This window comes from Podarcis cretensis (genome assembly GCF_951804945.1).
Source record: "Podarcis cretensis genome assembly, chromosome: 8".
Lineage (NCBI taxonomy): Eukaryota > Metazoa > Chordata > Lepidosauria > Squamata > Lacertidae > Podarcis > Podarcis cretensis.
In genome coordinates, this window is record NC_137177.1 from 50297573 (window position 1) to 50324281 (window position 26709).

At 45.1% G+C, this 26709-nt stretch overlaps 1 protein-coding gene across 10 annotated transcripts in view; it reads left to right on the forward strand.

Annotated features, from left to right (window-relative positions):
• Window positions 1-26709, forward strand: part of ZFHX3 (zinc finger homeobox 3) — a 340568-nt gene that overhangs the window by 67964 nt on the left and 245895 nt on the right. For 8 of the 10 annotated variants that reach the window (XM_079989138.1, XM_079989131.1, XM_079989135.1 and 5 more), the window contains exons 1-2: window positions 22674-22781; window positions 25161-25272. The gene's annotated coding sequence lies outside the window, so the exon portion shown is untranslated. Of the gene's footprint in view, window positions 1-14611; window positions 16154-22673; window positions 22782-25160; window positions 25273-26709 lie in introns of those variants that run through there. The other 2 variants (XM_079989141.1, XM_079989142.1) reach the window with 2 other exon arrangements.

Sequence of the window (26709 nt, forward strand, 5' to 3'; positions counted from 1 at the left end):
TGTCAATAGCAAACTAGCAAAAATGATCTGAACAAGTCCAGCTGATTCCAAATGCCTTCCCACAGAGCTGACTTTTTAACCTGGCACCTAAAGGCATACAATATTTGGGTTAGGTGGGTCTCTCTGGGGAGGCTATCCCATAAGGTTGGCACCACCACTGGGAAGGCCTTGCTCCTCGTGGATACCTGCCCAGCTTCTGCCAGTGAGGGCACTGGGAGCATAATCTCAAATGTTGAATGGGTTGCATGACCAACTAGCATGAGAACAGTGGTTGTACTACTTTAGCTAGATAGTAACATCTGCTCTATTTGTTTACCAACTGGAAAGACCCTTGGCAAAAGGAGCATCTTCCTAGAGAAGTGCTGAAACCCAAAGGCAAAATTATTAGCCAGGAAAAATTATTAGCCAGGAAAAGCTAGAGTTTGTGGAAGTTTCTGGGATCATTCATGCAGCCCCTGTGCATGATCAATGGCTGCATGTACATGCTCTCTGACCATTGTCAGATGGCTGTGTGCTTGCTGCCCTGTATGGAATCACATTCCCCTTCAGGTGCATTAGAGGCCAGTTTGGCATATAGCAGCAATGGCACATGTTCAGCTGGTGCTCAGAATAAATTAAAAGCAGCATGCCTCTGAATACCAGCTGCTGGGAATCACAAGTCGGGAGAGTGTTGCTCCTGCATTCATGCCCTGCTTGCAAGTTTCTAACTGGGCCATCTGGTTGGCCACGGTGAGAACAGGATGCTGGATTAGTTTGGCCTCTTTTGACCTGCTCCATCTGCAGGCTCTCATTGTGCTCCCCTCTTAGTGGCTGTGGATCACATGGTGGCAGGTCCTGCAGGCGGGGACTGTCAGAAGCCCAGTGTCACTTCGGGCCTGTGCTTTGGAGAGGTGCATGATGTGCCTTGGCCTTGGCTTGCAGCACTTTATTCTGCTACAGGCACAACCTCCCAGCAAAGGACCCATTCCCTTCCTCAGCCACTTTCCTAATTGATTTCTCTAGGGGCTCTGAAAGTTCCATTACCCTTTTGTTTAGCTCAGGGGGCCTGACTCTGTGCAATCCATTGCTGAAACTAATTACAAGATATAATTAAACTGTGACACGAAGATATTATACCGTTAGTTTACTAATGACACCGCGAAGTTGTACTGCCAGCGCAGGACAGTGATTACGCGTCATTCATTATTTATCCTTTTGCTAAATGAGACGCTGACATTTTCAAAAATTACTTTGAGGTTTCTTAATCGTCAGCAGCAGGATGGTCTGGAAGGACCTCTCCTTCCTCTCAGTTACTTAGACAAACCTCAGAAGTATTTTTAGCACAAGCAAAATTATAAATGTAAGGGGAGGGAGGGGCAATAAGGTCTTTTCAGGCAAAGAGCCCTTGAAGTGCTGTCCCAGACTCAGGACCAGGTTGGAGCCAGAGAACTCTCCCCGTGACCTCTTAGAACTCCTGTGAACATCTTTCAGTAGCTCATCTGCTCTCTCAAAAAACTCGCACATCAAGCAGAAACCATTCCAGTGGAGAAACGTTGGTAAAGGTAAAGGTAAAGGGACCCCTGACCATTAGGTCCAGTCGTGGCTGACTCTGGGGTTGCGGTGCTCATCTTGCTTTATTGGCTGAGGGAGCCGGCGTACAGCTTCCGGGTCATGTGGCAAAACCAGAGCAGCGCATGGAAACGCCGTTTACCTTCCCGCCGAAGCGGTCCCTATTTATCTACTTGCATTTTGACTTGCTTTCGAACTGCTAGGTTGGCAGGAGTAGGGACCAAGCAACGGGAGCTCACCCCGTCACAGGGATTCAAACCACCAACCTTCTGATCAGCAAGTCCTAGGCTCTGTGGTTTAACCCACAGCGCCACCCGTGTCCCTCGAGAAACGTTGGACTATTCATCAATTACTCCTATTCCATGGGTGTTTGTACTGTGCTATGTTCAGAGCAAACGGGTGATGCAGACCTGAGCCTCATCCCCAAACAATGCATCCCTCCAGGGCAGGAACTAGCAGCAGAGAAACATCGAGATACAGTTTGGGAGATGCTCCACGCCCACCTGAGTTACCAATAGAAGACAATGCTAGGTCATTCTCTCTGCAGGACTCTTAGGCGAGCAGTTAACAGTCTAGTGTTGCATCCCATTTCATTTGACTCCTTTCGTGTTGTCTTTTCCATGGACACAACAGCACCACAGCCAACTGTGTAGCTGAATCAGGTTCCTGAGCACTCAATGGGTTGTATCAGTGGGGATGAAATCCTGTTGCCAGGCTGGGAGAGACAGGCGTGCACCCTTGCACACTGGTGTGCAAGTACTTGAGAGGGTCTTTGTCTGCCATGCCTGTTTGGGCCACGTGGGAGGCAGTCGGGCGTGTCTGTCCTCCTGGGTTGCATTGGTCTGCCCCTCCTCCCCTGAATTCTGCTGCTGTTGCCCCCAGGAACCACAAAGTATTTCTATTTTATTCCTCTTATAAATGGTTGGGAATTAGAGTTTCCTCTGCGAGCACCTGAGGCTGGGATTTGGAAGGGTCTGGTTATTTACAGTTGTTACAGCTCTGTGTATTAACCTTTCTTTATTACACTATCATTCATCACATTCTCAGAACAACAAAAGATTCATTTACTGGCTGCAATCTGATTAGTTTTTGATGCTGTCCCTCTGCCCCCACCCCCACCCCATCTCTTTCCTGGCTCATTGGGGTCAGAAAACGCTTGCCGCAAGGTGCATTTGGTCCTCTCTGGCCAGTAACCTCTCTGTAACCCCACGGGTAATGAAATCTTCTTGTTTTCATCAGAGGCGCCGCTGGATGGCTTAAGACAAGGCTTAATTTCTTCCGAGTGTAATGGCATCCCAGCATCTATAATTATGCTAGTTTCTCTCCTGTGTTGATTAAATACGATTTTCTCAGAGAACCAAATGATGAAATACTTGAGTGGAGGGTGTTAAGTCAATAGATGGGGAAATGCCCACCACAAACAAACCCCAAAGTTGAGAAACGATTGGGGCTTCTGAAAGAAACAAAGATGACTGGCTGGAGGCTGGTTCTCCTTTCTGCTTCAGGGCAAAATCACATGGACCATTGGCGTCTCTGAACAGGCAAACGTGACAAAGAGGCGCCCAATGTTTTTTCTGGAGAACTCTGTCTGACCTGTGGCCTTTATCTGGTCCCTTGAAAACCAGGGAGAAGTCAAACCCAGCTTCTCTCATGGGCAAAAGTCTTCCTGACACCATGTCCCCAGTTGCTCTGTGGAACTCCTGGCCACTAAAATTGTTAAAAGAAAAAGAAGAAAGGATTAGATACATTTATGAAGAGCAGTCTATTTATACAGAGTCAGGCTACTTAGAGTCTTACTACCAGAGGCTGTGAGGCCAACAACAGAGAACAGATTTCTCTATCATGTTCTCCTCCACGTGAACTTTCCTGTAGTGTAAATGTGGGTTCTGCTGAAAACAAGAGGCTGAGCTAGGCAGATCAGTGGCCTAGCCTCTGTTTGCTTGCATAGCTGTTGTTTTTCTTACATTTTGGTATATCCCCTTGAGTGTGTACCTGTGTTAGTGTGCACTTAGTGTTTTGGGGAAAGGGTAAAACAAGTCCTCCGAACTCCTGCTCCTGACTGGCAAAGTGATTTGTGAGAAAAATTCCTTGAGAATAAAGCTAACTCCGCAATGTTGACTGTTCGTTTGTGTATATAGGGTGTATGGCTCATGTGGGCCAGGCACTCGATACCCAAAACCCCCAGGTGGCTGCCTGACACCAATACCCTGGCAAAGCCCCCACATGAGGTAGCTGCCATTTAAAAATTCCCACAATGCCCTAGGGAGTTGGTCAGTCCCAAGGAATATTCTGTGCCCCTTTCTTTGTTGTCCTCCACTGCCTCCAGTTCAGCTCACAGCAGGGGAGGGGTGTGTGGGTGAACCGCGGCGAGCACTTTGCCGAGGGTCTCTGAACTCTTGAGCCAGCCCCGAGGCCACCGATTATAGCAGACGCCAGTGGCAGTGTGTGGGTTGTGCCTGGCTTTGGAAAGCTGCTGTAGTTCAGAGTAATTGTAAAGCAGAATGAATGAGATGTCCAAAGCCGTTCTTCTCTCATTCAGCAGAGCTGCTCTGCACTGCCTTGAGCTGCTGGGCGAGGTGTCAGGCACACAATTCATTCCAGCTGGTGTTAAGGGATAATGAATTCTCCCTCGGCTTAATGCACTGGGCATTCCAAGCAGGCCTTCCACACCAGCATGTGGTTCACTTGGTAATTAAGGAAATTGCACTGCCAAGATCAGAAGTTTAACAAAGATAGGAGGCAGCCTTAGCAGGCAGGCTGGACCCTTCCCTGCTGGGCTAAAAGTGGCCAGTTTTGCATGGCCGGAAACAAACCTAGGGAGGAACTGAATGGGGCTGCCATTCCGACAGGGTTGGCTGGGGGCAGGCAGGGCCATTTACATGCAGCCTCCCAGGGTTCCCACACAGCCTCTCATCAATGCCTTTGGATCTCCTCCTGGGGTCAGCTGCTATTGTTCAGCATACTGGGCACGAGAGCGTTGCCTTCTCCACCCTCACCCTCTTGCTCCCTAATGAAGTCCACCGTTCTAAATATAGGTCACTGTGGGCAATTAGGCGAGAGCCACTGTTTTTGAAAGCTACTCCGCAGGCAGGAAGCCCAGTTTCCAAATGAGTTATCAGGTGATATGGTGTTTGGCCTGAGCCAGCCTGATTGACAGGAGGCCTGGGTGTTCGCAGATACATTATTTAAACATGTTGAGATATAAGAGATTTTCTGCACTAATTACTTCGAAGGCTGTATTAATCACAAGACACTTTAATACCCGATCAATACAGGCATTTGTCAACGACCTTGTAAATCACCTCCACTTTCATTCTGCGGCTCGGGGGTGGAGGGACCATTTGTGGTGGGGATGGAGGCAGGCCAGGTCCCCACTGAGGCTCTACAGTTGCAGCTACTGCAACCCCCCCACCAATGATGGGCGGGGAAGAGAACAAGTCAGCTCGGACCAGGCAGGCCACAGGGTTCCTGCCATGCATTCATAGTCTGCCTCAACTTCAGGGTTCTGTAGTGGGACAAAGGCAAGAGGTGTGCAGAAGTCATGGCCAGCCAGTTGGCTGAGGCTATGGATCCTGTTCTGCCAGTGAACTTGGCAACTAATTAAAGTGGATTTGCTGCATCTTTTCTGGCAGGGCTTCTGTGCCTGACATGAGAAGTTTCGCCCAAGATGGAGGTTCAGCATTGGAGGCTATTCTAATCACTTAGGGACTGGGGGCTGCAACTTTCCTTCCATCTGGGCCAGCTCCTCCTGTTCCTTCCATGGTGACTGTTCAGTGTCAATGAGACAAAGGTTAGTTCAACAGAATGAGCAAGACTTTTTCAAGCATGCATCATGAGCTGGACTCCATGTAGTTCTTGTCTGCCTCAACTATTGGCTAATGTCTGATTGCCAAATGAGGTCATTTTGCAGAGGGCAATAATCACAGGACAGGACGTTTGAGCCCTTGTTTTTCTGTCTTTCTGTAACACCTGCAAGGCCTTTGGGTCAGCGCCTTGTCCTCTGCTTCTAGCCTTTGGGCCCCAAATGCCTCCCTCTCTGCTAGAGCTATGGTAGCTGCCTTTTGGGTACTGTTGTCATCCATGAAGCCGCAGGAGAAGGCTGTGCTGTACTCTTCCTCTGCTCTCCAGCTATTTCTCCTACACTGCTTTTTTATTATTTTATTTTATTTGTGGTCCCTGTCATTCTGCTGGGGCAAAGGGGTAAAGAGATCTGACACTAAGTGCGGGAAAATGCTGTATCTGGAATCTATCTTCCAGACGGCAAAAGAATAAAAATTCATGGCAGGACAGCGGCTGCTGACACGTTCCCAAAGACATATTGCAGGTAGCGTTATTTATTGTGGCATGGAGTTCATAGAAGTGCTACCTCAAAGCACCCGGAGACATCCTAAAAAGCCCATCTCCCATCAGGTGAGGCAGATTTATGGTGGCTGCTGGCGGAGGGGGTCAGGCAGTGCTGCAGCTGCTCTCAGAGAGCCAGTCTCCCTCTTGATTGGTTCAAAGCAGGGTTTCAGCTAGTAATGCTGACCATAAAATTGCTGCCTATGATAGGGAGGAGCAGCAGGTGGGGATGATGGAGGGGTAGGAGAAGGAGGAGAAGGTCTGCAGGCAGCCTCTTCTGCCTCTTAGGACTTGATTTGCCTGATATGCTGCAAGGCAAAGGTGCAAAACTGCCCACATGCTCTGTCTGTTGTCCCTGCTACACACCCAAAGTCCACTTTCAAACTATTGGAAATCAGTTCAAAAATGTTAGCACCCTCCCAGTCTTTCTTGGGAGGTGGTCTGGGTCTAAGGCATCACCCAGGGCCCAACTGTCCACCACAGAGACTCCTTCTTGCTTGCTAGAACAATGGACTGGACACAAAGGGCTTAGTTTTGAAGCATGTGACACTGGGTTGGCATGTGCTGAGGAACACTTGTCTTCTTAAATTTATCAGATGGTTTGCTAGAGTACAGGGGGTCTTAAAAGCTTGACCAAAATGCCTCATTGTCCTTGCAACCCTCTTTCATTTGCTGAATAGTTCTTTCTTTGTAGTCTATTACTATGCCAATAAATGTAAACAAAACAAAATCCAGAAGCAACAACATTGAGAATATATCTAAGAAAGTGATTTTCCAGTTGGCTTTCCCCCATTCCTAGGACCTTAGAGTGGCACACAGTTTGTCCTGAAGCTCCCATCCCCCACCATTTTATCCTCACTACAAACCTGTAAAGATTAGGCTTAGTGGCAAACTGAACCTGAGTCTCCATCGTCTAAGTCCAACACGACCCACTTCACTAGCCTTCACCAATCAGATGCCCTGCAGAAGTTGTTCAACTACAACTCCCGCCACCATAGGGATTTGTAGTCATTTTGAGAGTACCAGGTTGATAAAGGTGACTGTTAATAATGGGTGAATCTGTCAGTGTTGACTTATCTCAGTTTTCCAGTTTTCCAATCTTAAATTCTGTTCTTCACATTAGATTGTTATTTTTTTAAAGTCCTCACAAAATTCACCAGCAGTTTAATGCAAATTTCTCCTCACATACACATCTTTGTTTTCATTTCCCCTAGTATACACTTTCTGCACTTTCCCCTAATATAGTATAATGGATTTTGTACATTATTTTCACCACCACATGCATTTTTATGCATACTTTAGCATAGTATATGCATTTGGGTACACATTCCTTGGCTGGAGAACTGCATGGCAAAATTCAGAGTAGTGTGAATTTCAAAGGCTAGCTATGTTTCTATTCACATATTGCTTAGGAAAGTGTGAATTAGGTATGTTCACCTTTAAATGGGAATTGCATTTAATTTCTTGCCCATCTTGGGTGGCTGTACACCGGAATTGACACCAGTTATGCATCACATAACTAATTGAAAACTGCAGCATCTTGGCACAGAGGACCGCCCCCCCCCCCAGTCCAGCCCGGCTTGCAACTAGTCTTTGCAGCCAACTGTGTCTGATTCAGGTGTGTCTCATTACCTCGTCCCCATCCTCCAGTGATGTGTTAGCAGCCACGAAGGCTGGCAACAGCCTGTGTTCTGAAGCCCTCAACAGGCAGAAGTCATGTTGCAATAGAGGTGGTGGTCATCTTTTGCATCAGCAGGTCTCTCAACTGAATGCCAAAACTTGCCAGCATTTCTCCTTGCAAAGTGGGACAGGTGTGGCTGAAGAGCCTGACCCAGGCATCTTGTCACCTTCCTTCTGCACACACACTGTGTCATGGAAGAATGACCTGAAGCTGGCACCACAAGCTGAAGTTGCCACCAGACGTATTAAATGTTAGCATGTTGGAGAGGGGCGGGGGAGCTATGTGCTTCCTCACAAACAGTGCGGCAAATGGTCACTGTGTCCTGGACATTCTGTGGTGGTGCCTTAGTGCACTGTTGTTGACCCCAGAGCTCTAGAGCTTGCCCTCATTGACAGAGAAGGGGAGGAAGCTAAGTGAATGTTTTCATAGCCTCCTTTTTTTCTGGGCCAACTGGAGGTTATCAAGGAGGCCAGAGGCTGCCTTCGAGCTTCATAAACCTCTTAGGTTATTCGGAGTCATGATTCTCTTATTCAACTGTCTGTGCTTTTCCTTGGGACGACTAATCCCTCAGCGTGACTGGTGGAAGCCGCAGTATTGATTTCTGTGTCTCTCTAAACCTCAGTTGTGTTCGACGCTTGTTAGACATCTGAAGGAATATCCAGTGGGCTCTGGGGGCAATTTGAGAGCAGAGCTCAATAGGCGGCACTTGAGAGGAGAAGTTTCTGTAAGGTTACTGGGCGAGCCAATAGAAAGGATTAGAGTGGAGAGACAGACAGACAGAGAGAATGGGAAGAAAAGCCCCAGCCCTCAGTAGAACTCTTGAAGGGTTTAGGCTATCCTGGCACTGTTGTCTCATTCCCCTTCCATTAATAAAAGAGCACCTTCATTTATCTGGCTCAGGGGATTTGAAGGTCTGCTTAAGGACATGTCATTGCCATCACCCAGGACACGAAGGTTTTTCTCAGATACTCCTGGCATGTTCACAGAGTTCTAGGATGTCTGGGAGCTACAATGGTACTTACTGGGACATGCATGTGTGGAGGGGTGGCAGTGGTGGCGCAAAGACTGACTATGGGCTGCTCGAGGTTTGCCTTCCATATCAGGAACCATGCATAGAGGCTTGTTAACCTCTGGCATCGTGAGTTGTGAGATCTCAAGGGGGCAGCTGGTTAGAGCATGGTGCTGATAATGCCAATGTTGTGGGTTTGATCCTGTATGGGCCACCTGTAACAGTGGGTTGGACCACAATAGATGATTCGAACTCTACAGTGCCTCTAGGGAGATACACAGTTAAGAAAACTACTGTTATTGGGTTGTTTTTGTTTATATTTTGATTATGTATTTTGTGGTTTTATATTGTGATTTAATATTGTGAATTACCCTGATACCTATGGGTAAAGGGTGGTGTCAGGGAACTGACATCAGAGCGAGAGGTGGAGGCAAGGCTCCAAAACGATGCAGGAGAGGGTACCAGCAGGGGGGAAGGAATTCAGCGTAACACCAGTAGAGAAGAGAAGGAGATGGAGGATTTGGAGACAGGGCTCCAAGACCCTTCACCAGAGACTAGCGGGGAAAGCGCTGACACGCCTCTGCCTTCCCCTTACTTGCGCAGACGAGTTCCGCGCAGGGAAAGTAGGAGGAGACTTGGCGTCAAACAGCTCTTATGCTGGAAAAGGTTCAAGAAACGCCCACTGACGGATTCTGCAAGCGACTGACCGGCCACGGAGTGTGGGCTGTCAGCCAAGGCATGGTGAACCAAGCAATCTAACTGAAATTGGAGGCAACTTATGCACAAGTAACCCCTTACAATCATTACAGGTGGTATACAAATGTAATAATAAAATAGTATTAGCAAAGGAAACAATTGCTCGCATTTGCATTCCCTTATTTTATTTTGCACTTAAAATGGACCTAACTCAATGCCCTGTTGATTATTTTTTTTTACCATGTTTATATTTGTATTATCCAGTTGTTTGAGTCACACTACTGCTTCTCGTCATTGTGAAAAATGACACACCCATCCATACCCATAGGCTTTGATACCACCTGAGAGTTAGAATCATCTAATTGTCGAGTTGGTAAGAGATCCCAAGGATCATCTAGTCCAACCCACTGCAGTGCAGGAATCCTGCTTACAGCTGCCCCTGAGTGGGTTTGAACCACCAAACTTCTGCTTAACAGCCAGATGCACTGACCCATTATGCCACTGGGAGAGGTTGATGGGTGGTTGCAGAGGGCAACTGTCTACCTTTTTGTCTTAAAAGTGCCACCTAAGTGGTGGTGGTTACTGAATCTAGTTGGATCTGGTCTTGGGATGTGCTGGAGACTTAAGCAGAAGCCACTTAGCTTTGACTATTTTGGATTTTGGGATGTGATCTTCCTGATGTTGCTGACACCTATCTGTGTGCCACCCAAAGTCAGAGCTGGCTCCTAGTACTCAGGTTATCTTGAGTCCTCAGGAATCTCATAATGTCACGCTGGTAATCACTTGCTCAGCCTATATAATATACATAAATAAACAGATTTTTACAAGGCCAGCATGAGCCTGCTTTACAATTGGGGCTGTGTGCTCAGGATGAGGATTTTTCTCTCTTTCTTCCCGAAGCATTACAATAAGAGTTTGTCCTGCACTTGATGCCTCTCATGATTGCTCCGACTCTGGAAATTTTTATGGCTTTCTGGCCTTGTATGTTGGAGGATGTTTATGGCTTTCTGGCCTTGTATGTTGGAGGATGTTGAGGATAGTAGCTGGGCTGGTTTGTATACATAAGTTCAAAGAGACTTTGCCATCCATTACATTTATCCTTGGGGTTTTCCTCTGCCTCCCCGCCTCTGCCTCCCTTTCTCTGCATTCTTCTTTTGCTACAGATGAAATCAAAGACAAGGAGATTATATGATCCTCCAAATCCAGAATGTTTCTAGCAAAGATGGGACTTCCATCAGTTGCAATTAGCAATCCCATTATGTGCTCTTCTAATTAATGAGTGTTATTAATCAGCAAATAGGAAAGAGTTGTGGTGGATCTTGCAGCCTGACACTTTCCCTGTGGCTTCTGTGCATCCAAAAGGTAACAACTCCTGGGCCTCTTCAATAATGTGCACTAATCATGGCTCATGTTATTTCCCTGCCCTGATTTCACCTCACTTTCTGCCATTAATAATAGATCCCTTCCTCTTCTAGCTTTACAAATGCCCGCAGGCAGGGTTTCATGCTGCCTGTCAGATCAGTATCATGTTGAACTGGGCACCAGGTTGCAGCATTTTATTTATTTAAAATATTTTAAAGCCAATTTTTACAGCCACACTTTACAAAATGAGATACATATAAAGAAGGAGACACGGGTGGAGATATAGTGGCCACGTTAGAGAAGGGTACAAATTATTCTGAACTTGCTGTTCTGAAATACACAACTATTTTGGGTCTTAGGTAAATGCAGCAGTGAAGAGAATTTCAGGCCTGCCAAAAGGCCTGTAGTGAAGGTGCAAGATGTATATCAGTTTAAAGTTCTAAATTTGGGGGACAGCCAGTGAGAAGCCCTTCCTCTTGTATATGTCAACTTAATGGCAAGCTCTCCAGAAAGACCCCTGAAACAGATATTAGTTTGGTTGTCATCCATCTGTCTCGAGAAACAACGGAGAGTGCCTCTGAAGGCGAAGCCAAATCGCTGTGGCTGAAGGGACCAGTAACTCATAACTGCTGCCTCCAATGTTGTTGTTTTTCTGCGTTAGCAGCATCAGAGGTGGATTTTGGGCAGCACAACTAGTTTTCCCACACAGAGTGCTGAGCCAAGAGAACACTTTCCTGCCTCCTTGCCAAAGCCTAGTTATTGCTCGCCCAGCTTTGGGAAGGAGGCAGGAGGGCTCTAGGACCCTGCCAGAGCACTCACAAAGTCCAGCACCTTGCTTACTCGGCTTTTGGGCACCATGTTATTACCAAGGCCTGCCCCTTGCAGAACTGAAGTGACCTCTCCAGGAAGCAAGACTGGGCAGTGTATATGGAGGTCCTGGGCTGCCCAGATGAAAAGACCCCCCTCTTGGCCTTGCAGATGTCGTCCAAATAAAATCAGAGCAATACATTTGGCACCAGCTTGGCTGCAGGAGTTGCCGGAAGGAGCCTACAAGATTTGTGTAGGGTTTATTCCTTAAGCCCAGAGCTTTCCAAACTTTTTATGTTGGTGACACACTTTTTAGACATGCATCATTTCATGACACAGTAATTCAGTTTTGCTAGCAAACCAGAAGTTAATCTAATACCTTTCCAGCCCTGGGAGGAGCATGGGGAGCATTCACGTGGCACACCTACACACTGCAGCCAACACACTAACATGTCACGACACACAGTTTGGAAAGCTCTGCCTTAGCCTTTTCTTCTCCCAAAGATGTCCCACAAGGCAGTGGGTACAGATTTTTTTTTCTCTACAGCATGTACAGTTGCTGCCTTCTTGATTGTTGGACCCACTATTGGTCTAGTACGCTCAATCCACCAGACCTGTTCTTCACATGCAGGAGAAATTCCTAACTCATCAAGGGTTATCCTCACCTGGTTTGGCAGGCCAGTCACATGTCAAACCTGAGTACAGGTTAGGGACAAAAGTTGTATAAACTACCACAGAAGGAGCACAATGTGTCCCTCACCAGAGGTACTACCCCTCCGCTAACAAACACCCCACACACCCCAGATATTAGTTTATGGGCAGGATTATATGGATGATGGTACTACTTTAGATAGCTGGATTCCTGGTCAGCACTTTCAATTGAGCACAGAAACTTACTGGTAATCAATGCAATTTTCATGAATAGGAGCCAACTCCTGGGGGCCGAGAACTCTTTGCTTCGCCCCCCCCAAAATTGAGGGGGTGAGGCCCCCAAAGTTGATGAGCATTGCCATTCTAATTGTGTGCATGCACTGTGATCGATTAAACGGGGCAGGGCTTACCTCCCCCCATCTTTTATTCAAGTTGACCCCCCCCCCACCATTTTCATGTAACTCTATCCATAACCAGCTTCAGATCACTATCCAGACTGGCTGACTTCTCAACCCATAGAACAGGGGTCTGCAACCTTTAAGACAAAAAGAGCCACTTGGACCCGTTTCCGAAGGAAAAAAACCTGGGAGCCGCAAAACCATTGCGACATTTAAAACAAATATATCTCCGGAGCCACGATCTGACAGCGGGCGGGAAGGTGACGTCGGAACGGTGCATGACTAACGCACACACCGCCCCCATGCGACGTCACAGCCAGTACAGCGCCCGCCACAGTGGGGAGTTTCGGGGCGCACAATGCGCCTCCTCCCCTTGCTAGTATCTGCCCCGGAGCCGTGGCAAAGGTGTAAAAGAGCCACATGCGGCTTCAGAGCCGTGGGTTGCAGACCCCTGCCATAGAACCACTGCCTTTTCCATATTAAGTTTCAGTGTTTTCTTCCATATTTATCTCAGCAGTGCATTCAGACAGCTCTTCAATAGTTCCACAGCCTCCCCTGGGATTCTTAGATGGAAAAGAATGGTAGAGGTGTGTGCCATCTGCCTATTGGTGACACTGAAGCCCAATCCGATGGATGAATTCTCCTAGGAGCTTCATATAAATATTGAAGAACAGAGGGAATAAGATGGACCCTGTGGCACTCCACAAACCAGAGGCAAGGGGGGGGGGGGAAATCCCCCAATACTATGTTTTGGTACTGAACTTAAAAAAGGTACTAGAGACATAATAATACTATGCCTCCTAAGCCCAGGCTTGACAGTTCATACAGAAAGATACCATGGTCATCAGTGGTGTCAAATGCCACTGAGAGATGCAGTAAGTAAAATCAAGGTGGTTGCATTCCCACTATCCAGTTCCCTGTTCAAGACATCTATCAAGATGACCAAAGCTAATCTGGAATTTAGCTTGGAATTCAGGCAGGAATGGAACATAACACTCCCATCTGCTTAGTATAACTGAATTAAGATAGAAAAGGGAGGACCCTTAAGCCCTAAGCAGAATTTATGTTGGAAAAGAGCCTTTCGGGTGGGGGCTCCTTCTTAGACACTTGTACATAAAAACAAGGCAAGAGGAACAAGTCATCTCCAGGCTCTGGAAGAGGCCTTATGCAGGAGTACCACAAAGACTGCTTCTCGTTTTCTTTGTCCTCTCAAGATGTAGCATGGCAGGATACATTGGAAAATACACCGCTGGTCGATCAGGCACTCTATCTCAGCCAGTATCAAGAGGCAGCACTAGCTCCTCACGTAAAAAAATTAGTGGGATTTGCTGCTGCCACAACATATATTCTTTTCTACTTGTGACCCCAGAAACCAGGATACAGACATCCAACAAATGAGAAGCCAATGGGTTTCTAGTGTGGGGAGGGCTGGATCACAATCTACACTCTACTGAGGCCAAACAAGCCGTGTCACCAAAGAGCCAAGCCTGGGGAGAAGCATCCCCAAGATGAAAGATGGGTGCCTGGGTATGTCCTCCCCCTCTCCCCCATTAGCAGCTGGGGCTGTAGCAAGTGAGTGTAATAGGCTAACACTCTACAGCACGAATCAAAATCACACATTTGATTTGTTCACTTTGATGGCAGCGCATTCAGTCATACTCAGTTATCTTGCCAAGACTCTGATCTCCTTTAGCCAAAGGGCCCTTTAAATATCCCATTTCAAATAGGAAGGAAAAAGCGGTCTAAGGCAGCACCTCTCTTCTTTCGGCCTTATTAAGGCTCTGCTCTCTGAATTTCTATCACTCCCCTCCCCCCAGTCTTTCTGAAGGAGTTGGGTTGATTCCATACTTTTGGGACTTGGTGACATTAATGTATCTGTTTTATGTAACATGGAGTCATTATTATCTTCAGAATCCTAGATCATAAAAAAGGTATAACAAGAGGCAAGGAGGGCTCTCCCCCCTTGAAGATAATAGCAGTCCTGCTGAGGAAGAGAAGGGCAAAGGTCAAAGAGCTGCTTTCTGATTGGCTGTTCCTACTCTGCATTGACATTTCTGCAGTTTCATCAGAAATTCTAAACAATCCATGTGAAAACCGAGTGTTCTTTTCAGAATCTCTCTCTCTCTACACACACACATGCACCCCCAATAAGCCCTTAAAGTGTAATCTTGGTTCTTGGGACCTTTCTTTGTGCCTACACATTTACCCCCACCCCATGGAGAGCCCATGACTGAGCCAAATTATGGGAGCCTTCAGATGCAGATGCGGGGAGGGGCTCCTCTCCTAAGTAGCAAAGCTTAGCTCACTTTTAGAGCACCCAAAGGAGAGATTTGGCTCAGAAATTGGAAAACAGCCCTAAAAAAAAAAAAATCTTACCAGAAAAATATAGCAAATGAAATGTAGCAATTTATCATTTTCTAGTCCTTTGGCTCTATTTATATTCCCAGCAGCTGGATAGTGGCTGGGAACACCCAAATCAATTGACTTGCTAGGCATTTAAATCCCCTTTTATCTCTCAGTTTTTCTGTCAGTAGGAGGGACAGAGCTTCAGTCTTTCCTATCTAAATAAAACAAATGAGGAGGAAGATAGAAGGGGAACTGCAATACTCATCTATCTTTATTGGACTTCTGCTCGTCTTGCATTAAATTTATAAGAAGTTCTAAGCATTGAAGTAAATGAGATAATAATTTAAAACCATATTATAAATAAAATAATGTTTTCGGAATAAACAACAAATATTTCTCTGACTAAAATAAAAATATATAATCAAACAGATTTTATACAGTGCTTTCCTCTTAAGTGCTCAAAGTATCGCTATAATCTTTACAACAGGCTTGTAAGGGAGGCCTATATGTTTATTCCTATAGTATGGAAGCTTTGGAGAAACCCAGTTATTGTTTATTACATTTTTTAACCGACTTCAGTGAGCTTAGGGTGGTAGTTGGCTCCCATCACATAATATTACCCTCACAACAACCTGGTGAAGTAGGCTAAGCTAAGATGTGGTGAGTGACTCAGGATCAACTCAGCAAGCTTCCTGGCTGAGTGACAGATTTGAAGCTTACCAACAGTCTCAGTTGTTTCACTTTATAAGGGAATGTCTGGATCTTGTGAGAAATCCTTAGGAAATAACAGTGTGAATTGGGATGGTTAGGTGGGGTGGGAGGAAGACTCAGGGCCCAAATTGCACAGTAAAGTTGCAATCCAGTGCACGCTTGGGAGCAAGTCTCATTGTTCTCATTACTCATTCCAAGTACTGTAAACACAGATTGGCTCAGACTGCAGGCCTAGTAGACAAAGTAAGCTTTAAAAATCTCTGAGATATACCCAGATTAAAGCTATTGTAAAGTTACACGTCCCTCACTAAATTAATTCCTAGCTAAAAGGGCAATTTCATATCTCTTTTTCCTCAAATTTTGAAAGATGGGGCCTGGTATTAGTAGGCATTCATTTATTTCTCCACTGTCCATTGGGCTCTCTCTTATTTAGGTACTGCAAATTACCACACTTTTTTAAATTTAAAAAATCCCTAAATATTTCAGAAAACTACACACACACACACACACACTGCCTTTGGCCAGACACAACTCTACACACCAACTGCAGAAACAGTGGAGGAAGGATAGAAGAGACTGTTTGGCTCAAAGCAAGGAGAAGTGGTAGGAATAAGCAGTGGCGTAGCGTGGGTTGTCAGCACCCGGGGCAAGGCAAGTAATTTGCGCCCCCTAACCCGTGGATTTATGCCCCCTAACCCGTGGATTTGCCCTAACCCCAGATGTTGCGCCCGGTGCGGCCGGCCCCCCCTGCACCCCCCATGCTACGCCACTGGGAATAAGGCAGAAACCATTTCTCTCTTTCCTTGTTATTAAATATACAGATTTGCTGCTCTTTACATTTATCAAAGGAATAAAATAACTGCAGCCATGTTATCTGTGTCATGCTGTTGTAAAAGGCTGCTGGGATTTGAGGAATTCAAGCAAGGGAGGGGTAAATCAAACTACTGTAACAAGGCCTAGGTAAGTGGGCCACCTCTTATCCGAAATGGACATACCAGGGAGCCAATGGGAAGGAGGGTTGAAGGAGAAGAGCCAATAGAGGCTCCCTCCCCCTTCAAGGTCCAAAAGCTGCTCTCTGAGGAGGGAGAAGCTCTCTGTCCTCCTGAGGCAATTCTCTTGGTGGGGCAGGCTGGGGAGCCAGCCATCTTGGCTCCAGCCTGGCTCCAACTTCTGGGCTGTGGGCTTAACACAGAATAGTGGCACCCGCCATAGTATGCATTAACCCTTCCTCCTCCTCGAGTCCCTCCCTCAGGCTGCTTAAGCAGCTGGGAAATATGGCCGCTCTCTCACATCACCCCACACCAACTTGGTAATTATTCCGTTCAGTTCTGAGGAAACAGGACTTGTGGGGTTTGTTATTCCTGATTAATGACTCTGGGTGCCTTGCTCCATGAAGGGACTCTGCCCCCTGAAGGACACCCTGCCGGGCCTCAAGGGACCAAAGCAAGGATAGGCAGCTGTTTGGCTCTTCTGGAACCTTCCATCAGCAACAATAGCAGCAGGATGGCCACTCTCAGCTTCCAGCTAGGCCCCACAATGTGCCAGGCCTCCAGGAGGCTGGGTGAGCAAGTGGGTGCTACAAGCCTACAAGTGGTAAGTAGTGGAGGAGGAAGGGGTGCCTTTTTAGCACCAGGAAGCATTTGGTTTCACATTTATAGGAATTGAGGACCCCATCAAATTGGCACCCCATTGATACTCCTTTCAGCACTTCTCCCCCTTTCCTGGCCTGGTATTAAGGCACTGTACAGATATTAAGAAAACAGCCTAGACCATATTCTCAGGTTTATAATATAATAGACAATTAAAAGGGGATAGGGAGGGAACAGGAAAACAATCCAAATTCCCTTTCCCGTGTTCCCTTAAAGCCAGATGAGAGAAGTGTAGATGGTCTAGTTATCAAGGAAACTGAGGAGCCAACCACTGAATTTGGGTTTGGGCTTCTTGTTTGCTTGTCTCATATATATATATATATATATATATATATATATATCTGCCATTGGTAACGCTTGCAGCAAATTTAGCTGGGTAAATTATGTAGCTGAGGGAGGTGACTTTTGCACTTCAATTCTCTGCTTAAACAAAAAAGGAAGTGAAAATTTAAAATGTTCAGAATAATATTCATTGGAAATTCCTGCATTTTGAGCAAAAGCACTAGTTTTGGTCTCAGAGCATGTTGATGGTTTCTAGAAAGTTGTACTGAAACTTCTCTATCAAAACAGTATTTGGCCATTCAGATAGGAGCAGTTGTTATATTAGCTTCCAACAGTATGCAGATATTTGCAGTCAAAACACCCTATGAGCAAACAAGTGCTGGCCTTTCTTAAATAAGTACAGTTGGGGGGCTGTGGCACTAAGCTGCAGCAGTTCTTGGCCTCAGGTCTGTAAAACCTTGAAACACTTTGGCTTTCCAGCAAGTGTCTGGCAATGACTTTGGGAATGCCATGAACATAGTAGGGAGATGAGCCTCTCGGATACCTACCTTGGATTTAGCTAGTTGGTGTATCCTATGCACACTTCCACTTGTCCTGCCACACTTCCACTTCCACTTGTGCCGATTCAGCGGTAAAGAGCAGGCTTTCCTGGGGAAAGCAGTGGGCCAACCAAAACTGATTGGACCCATGCCTAGAAGGTGCAGGTCAAATAGAAAACCCTTCGGACCCATGCTTTCTAGGTCTGGGGCAAGTGGAAGTGTGGTTGAGCCCTGAGCCATGATAGGCTTCAGTCCAAAGACTGTTCTCAGATTGGATTGAATGCCATGACTAAGGGCATTTGTGCCATGGCTGTTTCCATACTGTCTGGGATTGCCAGGCTTGCTCCTTGAAGTGCTATTTTAAAAAGGGGGGTACTACCATTGCAAAGTGTCTGCAGCAGAATCTTAACAAGATTGTTTCACTTTTAAGAGGAGGGGAAAAAAATACATTTTTGTACTTTTATTGATTTTCAATATTGTACAAAGGCAAGCCGTGTAAAGCAATAACACAGAAGAAGATACAGCCATTGAAAAACAATTACAGATCAAATGCCCAGTTCCTTTAATCAGACTGCAGAACCAACTGCTTTTGCTGGGTCAGGGAATATAAATGATACAGCCAAATGGAAGAAAAGCCAGGAGTTTAAAATCACCATGTTATCCCAAGGGGCTGTGGTGCATTCTTCATCACCACTACCCTCCCCCTATCGGATTTGCAGTTGGCTTGAATCTGCTGCATTCTTATTTCATACTTAGTTCAGACATCACAGAATGAGCGAGGGGTGGAGGCGAAGCAGTTAGCCAGATTCCCAGGTTTTGTGGAGTGTGTGTTGGGGGAGCAGTTTTAGCCAAGATGAACTTGCTACTTTTCAAACTTTTTGTATCTTTCGCAAAAGGGAGTGTCACTGTTTTGAAAGGATTTCAAGGTTGAGCAGGAAACAAGTTAAGTGTTGTACAGATGCCACTTATTAAAACAAACAAACAAACAAACAAACAGTTGTATGATTGTACATTTACTAATACATTATGAATTATCATCATCATAAAAAATTAGCAGTAAACTGCTATTATGTAAATAAATGAACAAACACATTTATCCTAGCTTTTTATAACACTTGGGTGATGTCCTTAGCAATCTAATTTGCTCTTCCACAACGTTTCCTGGAGTTATTGCAAGATTGGGTTTCTTTAGTGCAGAGCAAATTCAGAAGGACCCTATCACTTGTGGCACTCACTTTGCCAGTGCTACAATGGTCTTTTTGCACACTTTTAAGAATCTTCATTCTGAAATATTTGGCATTATTCGAGTTATGACCACAGGCTCTGTATTTCATAATGTGCATCCAAAAAGCTATGGTATTTTAAGAAGTGGATTAGCTGACCTAGTGAGTTATGGCAGACAAATGTGTCTCTCAGTGCTGGATTGCTCCAGTTACAGAACAACGTGGAGGAGGTCCTTCCTTACCATACCTAGGCCTAATGGGAGATGTGAGTAGTTGGAGGACTCTCCCTCCCTCCAGTGGCCACTCTTCTGCACTGAGAATTCATGAGTGGAACAGTCTTTGTACTGCTTGGCGGGGTGTATGTGTGTGTCTGGCCTCAAGGGTCATTCAAAGAGTATGGTCTGTTTCATTTGCATTGCCCTCCTTTTGTATATTTATAATGTGTTCTATTTTGTCAGAAGTATTTAGTCTGAATTTTTGCTCTTAACTATACTGTACGAACAAATTCAAAGGGGCAAATATAGGGACAGAGTTGATTCTTGTGTTGCACTTTCCTGAGACTTTAATGCAGCTGCCAGTTTCACATTACAGTACATTTGGGCTTCAGGGCTGTAATATGAACATTTTGGCAGACCCCTGAATTGACTGTTGGGCATATTGTGTGTGTGTGTGTGTGTGTGTGTGTGTGTGTTGTTGTTGTTGTTGTTGTTGTTGTTGTGTGTTAAGTGGTGGTGGGGAAATTTGCTATCACTCACAGGCACTACATTTGTCCTTAGGCAATCTGAGATGGTGCTGGCATTTTTCAGTGATGCCACGGTGATTTCTAGCAAAAAGGAGACCACCAGCTTTGACATTAGAAACAAAAGCCTAATGAAAGGCAAAGCAGGCGTACCACAGAGCCTTTGGCGATTAGCTGTAATTCTTGGCAGGGAATGACATGCTCTTCCTCTTGAATTAGCACAGGGCATGGAATTGGGCATGGTGCTAATTGTGATTAGACACAAACAGGCTCCTCAGTATGTGGGCATGCAGCAAGACAAAGGCAGATGCCGTGGCTTTTCAGTGTGGCCTCCTAGACAGTCTCACATGCAGGACAGCTGGAAGGATGAAGAGGGGTTGTCAGTTTGCAAAGAGTTATCCTAGGAGTTGAGTACCAGTGGGGTTCTTCTGTGGCCATGCTGTCCCCTCCCTTTCTTGCCATTCATAGGATGTTGCTGGTACCCACACACTCTGTGGTCTGCATCTATCTATTCATCATGTCTTCTCTGCTGAGGGTTTTGCTTCCCTCTGCTGCAGTCTTGGTTCTCATTGTGTAGGTTGCATTTAGTTCTAGTTAGATTACTGTTGTGCTGTGTTTTAAAATCTGGTTGTAAGCTGCCTTGTGAAGATTCTGTTTCGCAAGGTGGAGTACAAATGTTTATAATATTTTAAGATGGCTAAATATTTCCATGACTCTCATCTTGGGCCTGCACACAGCTGAGTTATCCTGAAGCAACTGGATTGGGTTTAAGGATGTGGTCAGGGTTTGCTGTTTAAGTTGTCCCATCCTCTGAGAACAGCAAAAAATAAAATCAAAAACAACAACTGTATTGTGTGAATTGTGCATTCAGTGTAAAGGTAGTTCTGGATTCTTGTACCTGGGGGTGGAATTATCATTATGGAGAGATGTGAGCTGAAATTGCAAAATGGATTCACAAAAAATAGATTACTTCAAGCCTTATAATGTGAAGCAAGGGAAATGGACATGGATAGCTAGGCTATTGCCAGTTTTTCAAGATTTTCTTCCACACGCCTTACTGCAGCATGCAAAGCTAAAACAAGGAAATGTTTGACTCTTAAAAGTTGTGCATATTTTATTGGACTAGCCTACCATAGAGTACATCAGTTGTATGTTGCAGATGCCTTTTGCTGGCACAGAGCCCAGGTGCTTCTCTGCAGCTTCTATTGCTTATGTTTTTGTTGAAGACTTGTTCAATCTTCCTTGGTGCTTTTTGGAAAGTCCCAGCTTCTCTTAGCTTCCAGTTGTAAATAAACACATTTTCTAGCCTCTCTGGGGCCATGGTAACTTTCAATATAACATAAAGAAATAATTTAATTTCTTAAAACCACCATGTGATTTTATAGGCCAGGCTCATAACTCTAGTATGCTTGTGGTATAAGGATCAGAAGCATACAAGGATGTCTTTGTAGCTGCTGTACAGCATATAAATATATGGAGCAGGTTGAAGGAGGCTCTGTTTCTAGCATCAGGTAGACACATCCCAGCTCTCCTTACAGCCTATCACAGGGTGAACCTGCGTGTTTGGTGTAAGTGATAGCCAACATGGACTCAAATCATAGGCTTATAATTTCCCAGGTTCTCTTGGGAAACTGATGGGATGGGATACAATAATTTGTAATTAAACATTGGTCAGGTGATGATACGATGTCAGTTTTGCACAGAGTACCAAAGGCTATGTCACAACCAGAACCCTATTAATATGTTACCAGGGGCGTCTCATTCATAGAGGCTAGTGGTGCAGGGCGCCAGGGCACCAAGTTCTGGAAGGCGCCAGGGAAGAAGCAGAGGCTGGACGCTTGCTGCCCTCACCCACCTCTGCCATGCTGCGCCGAAGCAGCGCTGCGCCCGGAGCCTCCGTCTGCCATGGCCACTGCGGCACGAAGCTGCCAGCTGAGCTGGGAGGCACTGTGTCCAGCCTCCGCCTCTTCCCCGCCAGAGTAGCCGCCCTCCAGCCACTGCCTACCTCCTCCAGCCCTGCCGGCAGCGCCGTCCTCCCTAAAAAAAGGTGGACAACTCTGGGAAACTGGGGCAGGGGGCGGGAAAGAGCTTTGCACCATGGCGCCAGATAAGCTTAAGACGGCCCTGTATGTTACAATAAACATTAATAGAAAGAGGGGCAAGAATGTGGCTGCTGCCCTTGCTTCACTCCTACATGCATTTGGCACCGTGTAGTTATGTCTGTTCAGTCATGAACCTTGACAAAGTCAGTGTTCCTGATCACACATGCAGTTTGTATGTGCACCATCTTTTCAGATATTAGGGGCATGTTTAAGAGGTGGAATTGAGGAAGACAGTGGATGCAATCCTGTTTCTCCTCTTGTGTGTTCATCATAACATGGGAAGGTAGCTTCCGACTCATCAGGGACAGCTGGGTCTGAAAGCCTCATAACTGCTGTGGGGTGGAGCCTGGAGGAGAGATTTTTGCTCATTCTGCAACCTAATTTTTTTTTGTTTTATAAGGCTGCAAATGGGCCTCTTGTGGGATCATCTTGTGTCTGAATGGAGAGATCAAGGGAGGAAAGGAGTCAACGGAAAATCCACTCCCTGTGGGTGCAGATTGACTTAACAGGGAGACATGTTGCAGCCTTGAAGAAGCAGATTGGAATATTGGCAACAGAAGCTTCCATAGCAGTTGCTCTTTGCCAGCATTTTTGCAACATGAAGATTCCAGAGCTCCTCTTCTTGGCTGCCTTTCCCATTTCATGGGGAAGAAGGACAAGTGGCTGGATGAGGGAGAAAGAGATAGAAGAGGCAGAGGTGGGTAGCCTATTAGCAAAGAGAGCAGAAAATGTGTGACTTTGCTGAAGGAAGAGTGAAAAGTGACTTGGCATATAAAGAGGGGGAACTTGTTCCATCCATATACAATAGAGCATCATGGTGAGGAAGTTTAACAGACTGAAAGCAGAGGAGCTTTTGAGTGGAAAGGATAAGGGACAGAAAGGTGTTGGTTCATAACTGGAAGGACTGAGACTGATCCAGAAACTAGTCTTTAGCAGGGGTCTGAGGTGCATTGAGATTTATTCTCTCCTTCCTCAAGGTGGCAATTTTCCCTTCCTCCATGCAGGTCAGTGAAAAGAATGCCATTCCACTGACTTTTAGGGAAATGGGAAAGGACCTGATTTCCCTGGTCAAGCAGGCTCCCTATTAGTGAAGCTACTGTCCCTTCCTGCTTCAGCTTTGTCTTTCAGTCATGTCTTCATGCTACTTCCTGTCTCTTTCCTATACCACTTTTTTGTTGCCTTGCCTTGATAACTGCATCAAAAATCCAGGATTAGCTGCACACATAGGAGCCAACTCCTAGGAGCCGATGTCCCTTTGCCCCCCTCTCCCATAAAATATTTGAAGGGGCCAGGTTCCCCCTCAAAGGTGATGGGCATTTCCATTCAAATAGTGTGGGTGCACCTCATCAGGCGACTGATTATGTGGGGCAGGGCTTACCCCCCCTCTACATATTTTATTCAAGTTGGCACCCCTGGCTGCACACACCCCTTGTGGTTTTATTTGGAAAACTATAAGGGATTGATAGCTGTATGCTGATGAAGCAGGTGATAGGTAGCCAGCACAGAGAAAAGTAACAGGACCATAATGAGATACAAGGGGGAAAATGCAAATAATACTTATAAAACATTTAAAACTTTCTAATCACTGTAAAAATATTAAATAATTAAAAGGTGAAAGCAGTTACCGGATCAGCTGCTCTGTCACTGGTTGATAAATAGGATCTTGCTGATCTACCCCTTGCCATGATGTTCTTCTTGAGAGGCAACTCCCTAACCGTCCTTGGTTTCCTGGCTGGTGGCAGACATTTGAGTGCACCTCTCTTCAGCTTTATAGCCCCAAGGCATAAGAACATAGGAGGAACCCTGCTAGACTGGGCCAAAGTGCTATCAAGTCGAGCATCCTTCTTCACACTGGCCAACCAGATACCTGTGGGAAGCCTGCAAGCAGAACCTGAGGTTATCAGCGGTCTTCCCATCTGTGATTCCCAGCAACTGATATTCAGAGGAATACTGTAGTAACTGACAACTGGAAGTAATAATCCGCTGCCAATTGCTATGCCAGTACACAGTCTTTGGGTCTTCTTAAACCCCTGAATCACTGTTAACATCTTTAACATTTTGATGTTAAAATATTGTCCTTGGCCCATTGTGGACTTCGTATGTCATACCCTGACCTGTTTATAGTGCATGCACACTTCTGTCTCTTGTGATAATCTAGCTGTTATTTGCATTTGGAGGATCTGCTTAATTTTGAAAAAAAAATTGAATTTCCATATAGCCAGATGTATTATACCTGTTATATACATGGATAACTTTGCTGCAGTGCACATAATATGAAAGGAAGGGAGATTTAAAAAGAAACTACTGGAAAGGATTACAAATTAAGTAGTTATGTGTTCAAAATCAGAAAAAAGAAAAGCTGTTTTTGTAAAATTGATGAAGAATCTTGTGACACCTTGAAAACTAACAAGTTTGGTTTCAGGCTTAGGTATCTCTTCCTACTCCATCTAGAGAAATATGAATATCATGATCTTAGATTGGGTGTTATTATTGAATATGCTTAGTTTTTCTATGCCCTGCCTTTAGTTGGATATATTATTAAATTGTGATTCTTGAAAACTAATAAAAATAAACTTTAAAAACCTAACAAATTATATTATTATACTATAATAAAATATGTCTGATTTTGAGGTGCCACAATACTTTTTGTTGATTTTCCTGCTAAAGCTACAGGCTACATCTACCCATCTGGAAGCTATTTTTGTTAATATTAATACCTCTCAGCAGTGCTTTTTCTGGGGGTACGCAGGGGTACGCATACCCCTAAACATTTTGTGAATCAAAGTTTGGCCTCATTGAGGGGCAGTATTTCAATATGAGTAGGAAAATGAGAGTACCCCTAAACATTTTTTTAGGAAGAAAAAAAGCACTGCCTCTTAGGCAGATGCTGGAAAAACCAAATAAAGAAAAACAGAAAGACTAAAGAAAACCACCCAAGTGAAGGTCAAGGAGTATTCAGGGTGGAAGATGACCGACACTAGCACCAAGGGATATCAGGGATATCAGGGTAATGCTAATTCATGGCAAATGCCAATTATTCAGAATAATGTCACTGATCTCCTTTTTATTTGTACAGGTGATGAAAGGGAAGAACTTCCACCACCTTCAATAAGGGGTAAGAAGAGTTCCTCTCCTCAACTGAGCAGTGCCATGCTGTTGCCACAGCTTTGTCTCAATGGCTTGTTGAGGTAAGATTTATGTACACTAACTGTAATCCTGTGCATATATACTTGAAAGTAAGTCTCACTGAGATCATTTGGCCTTACAAGTAAGTGTGCAAAAGACTGCTGCCTAAGCATTCTAAAAAATCTATTTTGGATTGCTACCTTCATAAATGTATTGACTTGCACAGGAGGAACATCTATGTGGTTTTCAAGCACAAGTTTCTTTGGCCTCTGGAATGTTCATGGTGCTAAGCAAAGGCAAAATGTGTAGCCTTCTCAGAAGACAGAGTAATTTCTGAAACAAACATCTGGTAGCTGTTGAATCCTGGACTCCTAGATACAGTTTCAGTTTCAGAAGCATACAAGGCTATGAAACAGAAGGGCTTAAAGCCATCTATGTTGGGTATGCAGGGTGAATGGAGAAAAAATAGGATTGCTTCAAAACTGAATAGCAGATCACAAAAATCCCATTTAGATTAGATTAGTTCAGAAATTGCGGGAAATGGTACATAGAAGATGCTAGTTTGAAACAAAGGAAATCAAACTATTGTTGATGAAGGAAACAAACCTCTTTTTTAAATGATTATAGGACAAATTACAGTTGACAGTTTTTGAAAATAATGTTTGTTTTTAGAATGTGGTGAGTAGGAGCACAAGCGTTCTTAAGACGATTCCCTTCCAAGTCACAAGATTTATGCCAACCATCACAACTTCAAACTTGTCTGGGTTCAACTCCAAGCATCTTGCATCTGATATCCATCATGACCAAACTGGGGAGGCAGCAGTACTGCATAGCCTGAGTGAGATGAAAAACACGTAGCACTTGATGTGATTACATAAATAAGTGACACTGCACTCCAGAATTTCTCCAAGGTTTCATCTAGTCCCTTGTGTGGTGAGAGCCAGTGTGGTGTAGTGGTTAGGAGCGGTAGACTCGTAATCTGGGGAACCGGGTTCGTGTCTCCACTCCACATGCAGCTGCTGGGTGACCTTGGGCTAGTCACACTTCTCTGTAGTCTCTCAGCCCCAATCACCTCACAGAGTGTTTGTTGTGGGGGAGGAAGGAGGAAGGGAAAGGAGAATGTTAGCCGCTTTGAGACTCCTTCGGGTAGTGATAAAGCGGGATATCAAATCCAAAACTACTCTTCTTCTTCTTCTTCTTCTTCTTCTTCTTCTTCTTCTTCTTCTTCTTCTTCTTCTTCTATGGAACAGGGTTGGGGGACCAGGTAGAAACACTTTGATGGGAATGGGAGGAGATGAACAGTTATTCAACATAATCCTATTTGATTTTCCTGACAGAAATGTGTGGTAGTGTGCTAGAATAGCTCCTCCAACTCATACTAGTTCCCCCAGACAAATTACAAACACATTGTGATCTAACAGGATCAACAGGATGCAATTGCCCTTTCAGATTTCAAAATGAAGATCATTAACTGTGTTTACTAATGGCAGAAGAATGTT